This window comes from Tenrec ecaudatus, chromosome 6 (assembly GCF_050624435.1).
Source record: "Tenrec ecaudatus isolate mTenEca1 chromosome 6, mTenEca1.hap1, whole genome shotgun sequence".
NCBI classification, from domain to species: Eukaryota; Metazoa; Chordata; class Mammalia; order Afrosoricida; family Tenrecidae; genus Tenrec; species Tenrec ecaudatus.
Window position 1 is genome coordinate 154,628,741 of NC_134535.1, and position 11,705 is coordinate 154,640,445.

The following is an 11,705-nucleotide window of genomic DNA, read 5'->3' on the forward strand; positions in this document are numbered from 1 at the left end:
ACTCATTTCCAGTGACGTCTGAAAGCCATATGTCTGCCACTCTCAGTGTCACATAATGTAAACAGATCAAAAGAGCACTCTGGGTTGTGCTGTTATGAATCATACCTACAGGCAGCGCTAGTTAATGTTTTTAGAGGGAAGTCATTATGATTGTGCATCATGTTTGTCAATGGTCCTACATTTTGTGATTTTTTTTTTTAGTTACTTTGTTATACTTTCTGGTCACAACATAAGAGGTAAGTGAAAACTAGTAAGAGGTAAGCACTGGTAAAAAAGAATAATTTAGTTTTACAAATACATGAAATAAAATAAATGCTTAAAGCAATTACATCGTGTTTTAATTATCTTATCCATATTCCTGAATCTGCACTTCAAAATATAAATTTAACAAAATTTGTAAATGTGATGTGGCCGTTTGCACCAAATGGCCCGCATTTTAATTGAGTTGGACACCCCTGTTCTAGGACATGGTACAAATTCCCCTGTGAATTTCCAAGACTGTAACTCTGAAAGAGAGTAGACACCCCATCGCTCTCCTGTCGAGGGCCTGGAAGTCTTGAACTGCTTACATTGCAGTTAGTAGGCCAACACGGGACCACAACCCCCTCTGAGACTCCTTTTAGTCTCCATAGGGTACATGAAGGGGGGGAAAAAGTCAAATCAAAATATTGATTTTTGAGGAAATTCAAATCACAGAAGAGAGGTCAGCTCAGAAGGTTGTGGCAACTGCTTTTGGGGTGCCAAAGGAGTACTCGTGATCTATTTTCTTGAAGGAATCAGGGCTATCTTCAGGGCAATAGAATGAAGAAATTAAAAATATCAAAGTCACTATCATGGTGTCCATGCTGATTCATCGGGACCCTACAGGACAGGGTAGAACTGCCCTTGTGGGTTTCTGAGCCTGTTACCATTTACAGGCATGGAAATCCCCTGCAGTGGTGAGAAAAGGGTCAGGAACATTGCACCAAATACACTTTTTTTCCCCACCAAGACTATACACCTGCTCAGTCTTTGATAGAACGAAGGCCTGCCCTAAGAGCATTTCCTTGAGAAATCTTACCCTCGGCACACGACCGCCCTGATCTCGCCCCTTCAGACTTAATTTTGTTCCTAAGATGGAAAGGACATTTAAAAGGAACTTGATGTGGTCCTTCAGGATGCCAACACTGTTCTTTTGAAGTGGTGTAAATAGCAGAGTATAAAATTCTCTGGAAAAGGGTTGGAGAAATGGAAACATTGCCTTCACTCTCATTATTACTTAATGTAACTTTCAATGATTTTGGAGTAATACTGTTTATTTTGTGTGTGTGTGTGTGTGTGTGTGTGTGTGTTGGATGGTTTTATGCCAACTAGACAGCCCTAGAGTCAAACCTGGACTAGTCAAGTCCTGGAGGCAATTAAATGGTACATTGATAACACTGCCTTGGAAATGTGGACTTCTGTATGAGATGCATGGGGACCATCTCTTTCTCTGCTACTTCTCCATCCTCCTTACTGAGCCTTGCCTGGGACTCTGTGTCTGCTGCCAGGGAAGGTCCCATGTAGGCTTCCTGACCTTGAGAGCTGCTTCCACCAATCTTGGATTCAAGTGACTGCACTCAGTGACCTGTGATCTCCTTGCTTCCTGATTCACTTTTCTGCCCCACCAGCCTATATCCAGAAGAGGACCCCAGCTAGCATGGACCTTGTGGACTTGAGTTGGATGGGGTTGGGATGCATATATGATTATTTGTTGATATAAAGCTTTTTCTTATACATATATAAGCAGCACAAGATTTGTTTTCTTAGACAACCTGGCCAAACACAATGTACCTCAAGCAAAAATGTATTAAGGCTATAGAATGATACATAAAATAATGTTTTAAAGGTTGCTTTCACTTTTAAATGAAAATGATTGCAATGTTGCATATACTTTATATACTAGATAGCCGAATACAAAGCATCAATGAGGAGGACTACTATTGGGGGACAGTCCATGCCTATGGTAAAAAATATGGGTAAAATCATTTAAATAGGCCCTTGTGCCCTAAGTTGGGTGATTTTATTTTTCTTTAACATTTTGATACTTAAAATTTTACAAACAAACTTTCTTATTCATGAAGTGTTTATATCTATTAATATATGGATAATTTTAAAGGGATTAGCGATTTCAAATGTATGTGTATTATTCATGACTTTGGCACATTAATAAATTTGCTTTTAAAGTTAAACTGCATTATATTTCAAATATTTCTCCATTGTAGTAATCAGTAATACATTTTATAAGCAATTTCTCTCATGCAACAATTCCATAATTTTGTCAGAATTTATTTTTGTGTTTTCTGTTAAGCCGTTCATATTCCCTCTCTATTGTAAAAGGTCTTCATGTTACAAAGACATTGAATCTATAGTTTGTAAATGTTTTCTCAAGATTTTCAGACAACTAAAGGGTTGATTTGGAGGGCGACAACGTTATTTTTTTAATCAAGAAATTAACATTCAACAGAAATCCTCAAATCTATTCGATTTTTCCTGATTTGCTTACACACTTACCATCTAGTCAGTTCTGAGGACCAAAATCCTGGGGCGGGCAGCCTCCTCTTCATCCCTCTGATTGACTGGTGGGTTTGCACTTGCAGAATTGCAGCCAGCAATTAGAGCTCCTGGGACATCTTCACCAAGGTTTCTATTTTACTTAGTATGGTAAAAACAAGAAAAAAACCGTTCTTAGCAATACCCAATCTATAATAACGTCCTTGGATTTTCTATGCTTGCAATTGCTGTTGATCCACCTCCCTGAGGGCCTTCATCTCCTTCGCTTCCTCTATTTCACCAAACATGATGTCCTTCCCTAGGAAGTGGTCTCGCCTGAGAGCATGTACAAAGATAGAATACAGAGTCTCACCATCCTTGCGTCTAAGAAACACTCAGGGCATACCTCTTCCAAGACAGATTTTTTTTCCTTTGAGCAATTCCCAGTACTTTCAATCTTATCCTTGAGCACCAAATTCAGATGCATCAATTTTTTGGTCATTGTAGGCAATTGGAAACAAAACATGGCTTAGATCTGGCTCCCTTTAGTTCTCAAAGTAACAGCCTTACTTTTCAGTATTTAAAGAGGTCTTGTGCCGATCTGATGACTCCTCTTTTGATCTCTTGACTGTAGCTTCTTTGAGTAGTGATTGTGGATACAAACACTGCAGAACCTTTCACACTTCTAATGTTTCTTCATTTATCATGAGGTTACCTACTGGTCCAGTTGTGAGGATCTTGATTTTCTTTATATTGAGACGTAATCCACACTGAAGACTACATTCCTTGATTCTCATCGGCAAGTGCTTCAATTACTGTACATTTTCAGCAAGCAAGATTGTGTCATCTGCATAACACAGGTTGTTAATTAGCTTTCCTCTGATCCTTATTCTTCTTCATATAATCCCATTTCTCTGCTAATTTGCTGAGTTTACAAATGGAATAAATTAGGTGAGAGGATACAATCCTGGCTCACACATGTGCTGGTTTTAAGCCATAGCATATTCCCTGGTTCTCTTTGCAAAGCTACCTCTCGGTCTGCATGGACACATGGCTTATTCATAGTTTGTTATGCTCCATGTCATCAAAGGCCTTAGCATAGTCAATCGAACACAAGTAAACAGCTTTCTGGTATTCTCTGCTTTGATCAAAATTCTATCTGACATTAGCAATAATATCCTGGTTCCATGGCCTGTTCTAAATCCTCCCTGAAACTCTGGCAGTTTCCTGTCAATGTACTGCTGCCACCATTGTTGGATGGCGTTCGTCAAAATTTTTCTTGCGTATAGTATCTGTGAGATTGTTCTTTAATTTTAGCATTCCGTGGTACAAGAGGTACAAATATGAATTTCTTCCAGTCAGTTGGCTAGGTAACTGTTTTCCAAATTTTCTGACATAGGTGAGTGAGTGCTTCCAGTGCTTCATGAGCTTGTTGAAACCTTTCAATTGGTGTTCTATTAATTCCAAGAACCTGGTTTTCAGCAAATGTTTTCAGTGCAGCAAGAAAAAATGTGCAGTGTAGACTTCTTCCTTCCATACCATTGGGTTTAATCATCTACCTCTTGAGGTGACTGAATGTCAACTAGGCTTACTGGGGGGACATTAACTGTTTTATTTCGATCTTCTTTGGTGCTTCCTGCATCGTTCAATATTTTACCCATAGAAACCTTCAATCTTGCAACCGACGACTTGAATTTTATTTTTAGTTCCTTCAGTTTTACATATGTTGGGCATATCCTTCTTTCTGAATTTCCATTTCTAGGCCTTTTCACATTTCATTCTAATATTTTGCTTTGGATTTTCTAGCTTCCCTTTAAAATTTTCTATTCAACTCTTTGACTTCATCCTTTCTTCCATTTGCTTTAGCTACTCTGCGATTTCAAGTCTCTTCTCACATCCACTTTGATCATTTCTTTCTATCCTGTCTTTTTAATGACTGTTTGCTTTCTTCATCAATGATGGTCTTCGTGCCCTGCTACAGCTGGTCAGGCTTCTGTCATTAGTGATTAGGCATCAAATCTGTTTTTGTGATGATCTCAAAATTTACTTGGGATCCTTTTGGCTCTCATGGATTTATTTAAATTTTCTCCAGGTTTATGCTGAACTTACATATAAGCAATTGATGGTCTGTTCCACAGCCAACTCCTGGAGGGATTTTAAGTGCTGTTATTGATATTCTCCATCATCTCTTCCCATAGACTATTCATCCTGATTTGGGGGTGTGTTCCATCTGGGAAATTCATGTGTATAGTCACCTTTTGTGCTGTTGAGAAAAGGCATTTGCTATGATTAAATCATCGGTTTGGGAAAATTCTATATGCTATCTCCAGCTTTGTTTCTATCACCAAGTTCATATTCTCCAATGACAATTCCTCCCACTTTGTTTCCAACTTTTGCATTCCAATCACCAATAATTATCAGTGCATATTATGTCAATTTCAAACTGACATCGGTGGACTTCTTCAACTTCTTCATGTTTAGCTTTTGTGAAAGGTGCATAAATTTGATTAATTGTTCTATTGATTGGATTTCCGGGAAGGTGGGCAGATGTAATCTGTTCATAGATAGCACTGTACTTCAAGATTGGTTTGGCAATGTCCTTTCCGACAATGAATGCCACACCTTTCCTCTTGATTGTGTTTTTCCCAACATAATAAATGATATGCTTTTAAGATCTCATTTGGCCAATATCAGTGCATTTCAGCTCACTAATGTCTAGGATATCAGTCTGTATGCATTTCATTTTTTACCAATTCCAATTTTCCTAGATTCATACTTTGCACATTTTCAATTTCTCATCATTGGCTTTATTTATTTATTTATTTCATTATTTTTTGTAGCTGTTCTGCCTTACCTTGGGTTGTGTCTCACCAGTAAAGGAGAATATTCTGAAGGCCCCACTCCCACAGGCTTTCCTTCACTTATATTACCATAGTCGACGCCACTATAAGAAATCAACTTCAATTCAAGTGTCCTCCAAATGAGGGGTTCATCCTCGAGCACTATTGCTGACCATATCTTTTCCACTCACTTGGCCTTCAGTAGCTGACATTGCTTCAAATCTATGCACAAGGTTGTCAATGGTTTATTCCTCAAAGTAGAGGAGCCAAGTTCTTTTTTATGTTGTCAGTTCTTAGTCTGCAAGCTCTGATGAAACCTATTCACCATCGATGAACTTGTTGGCCCTTGAAATACCAATGGCATAGCATCCAGCCTCACAGCAATGCACAAGCCACCACAAGATGGCAAACTGACAGAGAAGCGGTGGGTAATGAGACTGCGACATGCTAAAACTTGTTGATACAAAGTTCATAGTAAATTCAAGGTAAATTTGTCAAAATGAATGCTTGTTCCACATGAGAAGGAAGGCAAATGAAAGTAACAAAGACATACCTGTCAATAAGTGAGGGACATAGACATACCTGTGAGTGACATAGACATACCTGTCAATAAGAAAACTTAAGATAAACAGACACCATTATAGAAAATATAAATTACTGTAGGATACTCACGAAGCAATTTGAAACCTGAATAACCTTAGTAATAATTAGAGATATATCATTAATGTTGAAATTCTTCTTACAAAGATGTCACTCAGCCCAATGTATTGTATCACTTAAACCTACATATTCATGAAATATAACATTCCAATTATAATCTGCCTCTCCAGGAAAATAGAAAAAAGGAGAAATGTCTTCCAATTAATTCCATGATTTGATATAATATTGAAGCTGACTTCAATTATGTGTATATATGTATATAAATATAAAACTCCTTAAATTATACAATGTAAGACTGTGAAGGACACATTTATGCAATAAAATGCCACATTTTATTTAACTGAGGAATGTAGTTTGCAATATTATGATATTAGAAGTAAATCTATATGATAACTTTAATATGTGTAGTATTTATTAACTTTAACATATATCCATGTAAAACTATTAGAAAACTAGAGAACTTAAAAAATATTCTACAAATTAGAACATATCTAACTAATAAAAATTATTCTACAAATTACCATTCTTAATTGTATAAAGTTAAAAGAATGTATAGGAAATAAATGTCTAATATAACCTGTATTCTCAACTATTTACTAAATTCTATAGTTTATGAAAATGATAAGGAAAGAAGATTCAGAGGCATAAGATTTGAAGTTAGAAACCAAACCTCTAATTATTCATAAAAGTATAATTTTCTATTTAAAATGAAATTGATCTATTTATTATTTTGAACAGAAAGGATATTTGTCAAAGAAGCTACGAGATAAGTGAAAAAATCATTTCTATAGTAACAGAAGACATTAAGTGAACAAAAATTACAAAATATGTCTGCCACTTACAATAACATTATAAGAAATATGTCTAAAAATGTATGCAAGATAAGAATGGAGAAAACAAAGTAGTTTTATTAAGAGATGGGAACCCTTCATATAAATTATTCTATCATTATGCAAAAATACACTAAAATGACTGAATTCCAGACATAATCCCAAACTATATATAAAGTAGAATAGTATCTTATTTTTTAAGCCACCTGAATTTGGGAGTGATTTATTTTGCAGCATTATTGTAGCAATAGCTCATAGATATATGGTTCTAAATTTATGAAGTTCAAACACAGGTTACACTGATCTATAGATTTTGAAGCTATAGGGCTTATTTCTCTTGGTGATAGTGAAGGAAAACCACAGACATTTCTTGCAAGCTATTACGTTCTCATTAGTGATCATGTGGTAGTTACATAAAGTGTTCACTTTCTGAAAGCTCATTAAATTGTTCACTCATGAAAACTTAGTAGTCTTGTGTAAACTAGACATTAAAACACCACAAATACAAAATTAGCAATATCTACGTTCCCATGACAGGAGCCCTGGTGGCATAGTGGTCAGTAGTTCAAACCCATCAGCAGCTCCTCAGGATAAAGATGAGGCTTTTTGTTCCTATAGAGATTTACAATTTGGAAACCACAATGAAGTAGTTTCCCTCTATCCGGTAGGGTCATTATGAGTTGAAATGTACCCAAGGGCAGTGAGTTTGTATTTTGTATTTTGTAGTGAGTGATTTCAAAGTATATGGTCAAGAGAAAAATGCCATATACTAAACAGTCAATATTAATGGTATGATGTTATCCATGTAAAAATCAAAAGGTGAATATGTATAAATATAATTTGGCATATAAATAAAATAATTCTGTAAAGATAAAAAATACAGTTGCCTGGATGGGGAAATAATTGGGGATTTGGGTCACAGTGGAAAAAAAAATTTTAATACCAACATTAAACTAAGATGTATAGTAAGCTATTAACATATACCTTTACATTATGTGCTTTTAGATTCTACCTATTAATATTACTAGGTTTTGTTTGGTTGGTTTTTTGGTAGGTGCCGACCTTCAGCAACCTATGTCGAACAGAACAAGCCACTGCTCAGTCCTGTACCATCCTCACAATTGTTATGTGTCGAGCCCATTGTTGCAGCTACTATCCAAACACTTCCAATGGTTTGCTGTCCTTCCACTTTACTAAGCATGATGGACGTCCTGTTCCGGTACCATGTCTGAAGTACATGGAATGAAGTCTCACCATCTTTGCTGTTATAAAGTTGTGAAGTAGTATGGCTGTATATTTTCCAAGAAGAATGTGTGCCCTATTCTGGTCTTTCATGGTGTTTTCAATATTCTTTACCAACGCCAACGTTCAAGTGTATCCATCCTTCTGCAGTCTTTCTTACTCATTATCCAGCTTCCACAGATGTATGAGGCATGGAAAATACCCTGGCTCTAGTCAGACACAACTTATTTCTCAAAATGACATCTTTGATTTTTAATACATTTTTTAGAGGGCATCATGTAATAAATTTATTATATTTTGTTACATTTCCCCTTTTCTCACAATTCCAACTGTATGCTAGACAACCAACTGCTGTTTCAGAAATAAAACATTTTAACATAAAAATATAAATTCTGCTTATTAAAAGTGCATACACCGTGAATAATTAAACATACAAATAAATAACAGAAGTCAATGACACATCTCATGTAGTGGTCTACGAACAGCGAAGCAGTGTGTACAGAGACATGACATGCAGCTTTTAAGTCAGCTATAGAAATTCTAGTGTGACAACATGAAGTCAGTCAAGAAACTGACTTCTAACCAGTGGTCAGAGGTGTCTTGGGAACCAGACCTGGGAGGGACCAGGAACGCAGATTTGAAAGGCCGACACACTTGACTTGAACTCGGAAAGTCCCTCCCTGCCTCGCCATTGGGTACAATGGCCACGCCGGTTAAAATAGCACCTAGGAAAGTCCCATACTGCATTTTCACGATTCCCACAGGTATCACTGCTCTGTGCGGCCCTCTTAATGGAGCGTTTCCAACTTGGATTTTGAAAATACCAGGTAAACTTCTTCCTTTTGTTGGTAGGCAGCAGAATGCTCAACCGGATGAAATCATCGCAGAAGCCCTGCAGATGGTTTAAGATGGCATAGTGTTCAGTTCACCACAGGTGAAAGCCAAATCCCATTGCCTCTTCTATACATGAACATATATGGTCACCTTCTTAGATGAGCATATATCTCTTATTACATGAAAAATAGCTAATGAGTGTCACATCAAGAGTCCAAATAAAAATTTTTCACATTTTAAAACCAAAAATGCTTCCTGAAATGACATTGGGGATAAACAAGGACTAGAGTAGAGAACGGGCTGAACAGGAAGGTCAGAGGCAGCCTGGGGTTTGCTACAAACTAGCAACAACTAATTCACTTGTAATCACTGCAACAGCGGGGACAGGTGCTTCAAGGTTAACCGGTGGTTTCTAAACTGTTGTTCAGCATTTTCTAACTGAGTGACTTTCCTATTCCACGGCCTGCTCACCAGCTGGGGGATCCAGCAGTACCAGCCAGGGAGGATGAGGATCCCCACCCCAAGCCCCCACAGGCACCCTATCTGCTCCAGCAAACAGAGACCGCCGCTTGCCCCACCAGACTGGCAAGTGCTGGGCTACCATGCCCCAAACACCCAAATCAGACAAGCCCACGCCTCAAACAGGTGGCTGCTATCTAGAGCTGTCCCCCCACCACCCTCTCACCCCCACCTTTCTCCAGACAACTGAAGAATCTGACTCAGTCACTCCCTGGAGTACTGGCTGTGGCAGTGATTCTCGCCATGAAACTCAGCAAGGGCGCTTCATTACAGGGGCTTTTCTCCATTCTGACCGCACCTTAGAAACATCTAGAAGCTTGAAAATATATGGTAAGCCCTGAACATCATCCCTGGACTGAGGGGATCGAAAGCTTGGGAGTGGGGCCCGGGCAGGAATTTTTTCCTTTCACCCACTACATGGTGCTGCACTGAAAACTGGGCATCGGTATCTCCGGGGAGTCCTTCCGAAGAGGCTTACCAAAGGGCTCCCAGGTCTGTTCCACACCCTTCCACTCGCCTCCCACAACGGGGAATGTGAGGTGGGTCTAGAACCTAAGCCTCGGTGCCACACTACCAGACGGTCCAATGGGCTTCGTCTCATTGGAACCAGGGGCTGGGAAGCGCCAACGCGTTCCAAACAGCGTTTAAGTCTACAAAAGCATTTTAAAATTGTCAGCACTATTTATTAGAAGCCACATTCTTTCCTTGTGACTACAATAGAACCCTAGAAGATATAAAAAATTAAAATCTATAGAAAATGGCAGGTTGTGTATAGAACAAAATACTTTAGAAAGTCTTCAGGCTACATACAGTATATAAACTGGTGTGTGTTCAACATAGCCAATTCCATTTCTGTTTGCAAAATACTTATTTTACACACAATCTTGCCATGGATTGAAAAAATTGGCCAAGAAAAACCCTATGTGCAAAATAAAACATGAAATCACATTCGTGCTCTTCTGTATTGATGCTTAAGCAGCCACATTTTAAAAATTACAAATTCAAAAACAGAGCTCCATAATCTAACACTTGCCTTTCTTTAAGAAAGCGTACTTAGTGCGGTCTGTTTGGATTGGTTGCTTGCATAGGTAGGAAGAGCCTGCTTTCTGGACGAACTAGAGGCCATGTGAAACTGCTCTCATGACTTGGGGAAAAGTTGATGGGCCATGCTCAGAATGCAGCTGAAAGACAAACACTTGGGGAGCTGAGAGAAAGGAGGACTGAGACAAGGAGTCTTCGGTTAAATAGAAACATTGGGCTCCACCTGAAGCAAGTAATCCAGTTTAGCAATAATGCCTCTTATGAAACTAAAATGAGGTTCTTGTGCAGGAGATTTGTCTGATTGAACACGTTGTTTGATTTCTTGACTGCTCCTTCCCTTGGCATTGATTGTGGCCAAAGTCAAATGAAATTCTCGGTAATGTCAATCTTTTCTCCATTTATCATGCTATTAATATTTCTACGACTTTAAACATAATAATGTGATTAACTGGCTCATTCACAAAGCATCATCTGCCTCTCTATGATACCTTTAACTCAAATTCCTGAAAAAACTATGGTAGCAACATAGGAGAATTAGATACTCCTGAAGTTTAAGTAATTTTACCACTGATGCTTTTGAATTTCATCTAAGTAGATATTTTCCAGTCTATAGATTAACAATAGCTGCTGTTTTAAAGAAATTTTATAATAATATGGGACAAAAACTTAGAAACATGTATGTCCAGGTTATAGGAAATAATCAGAGTCCTTTGGAAGATTTATAAGAGTTTCATATAATTATTTTCAATGATCTTTCCTCTTACTACCTAAATTGATGGGAACATGAATGGGACTATTTCATAGTACCTCCTTAAACTCTATTAAAAGTAACATACATCTATACACAAAGAACTGTGGATATTTTTATTAAAAGGTGGATTCCTTCACCATAGGTCATAACTATAGGGATTAATTTTGTCCTCTGATGACTTTGCTTCCACAGTAGATAATTTGAAGTAATTATTTCTTTTGCCTAAACATAATATTCTGCTTTCTTTTTCTTCACACAAAGGAAAGGGAATCCTTGGTTGTATCTTCTGAAATCTTCCCTGTTGAGAATTTCTATTCCCTTCTATCAGATTTCCCCCTTTTTTCATAACTACCCCTAGCAGAGAAAGATATTCCTCTTATTGTAGTAATCAGTACTGAGGTTTTACATCATCTTAATTCTTTGCCATTGTTCCGCTATGTATGTGATCATGTCCAAAGAAATGCCATACAATGTCTC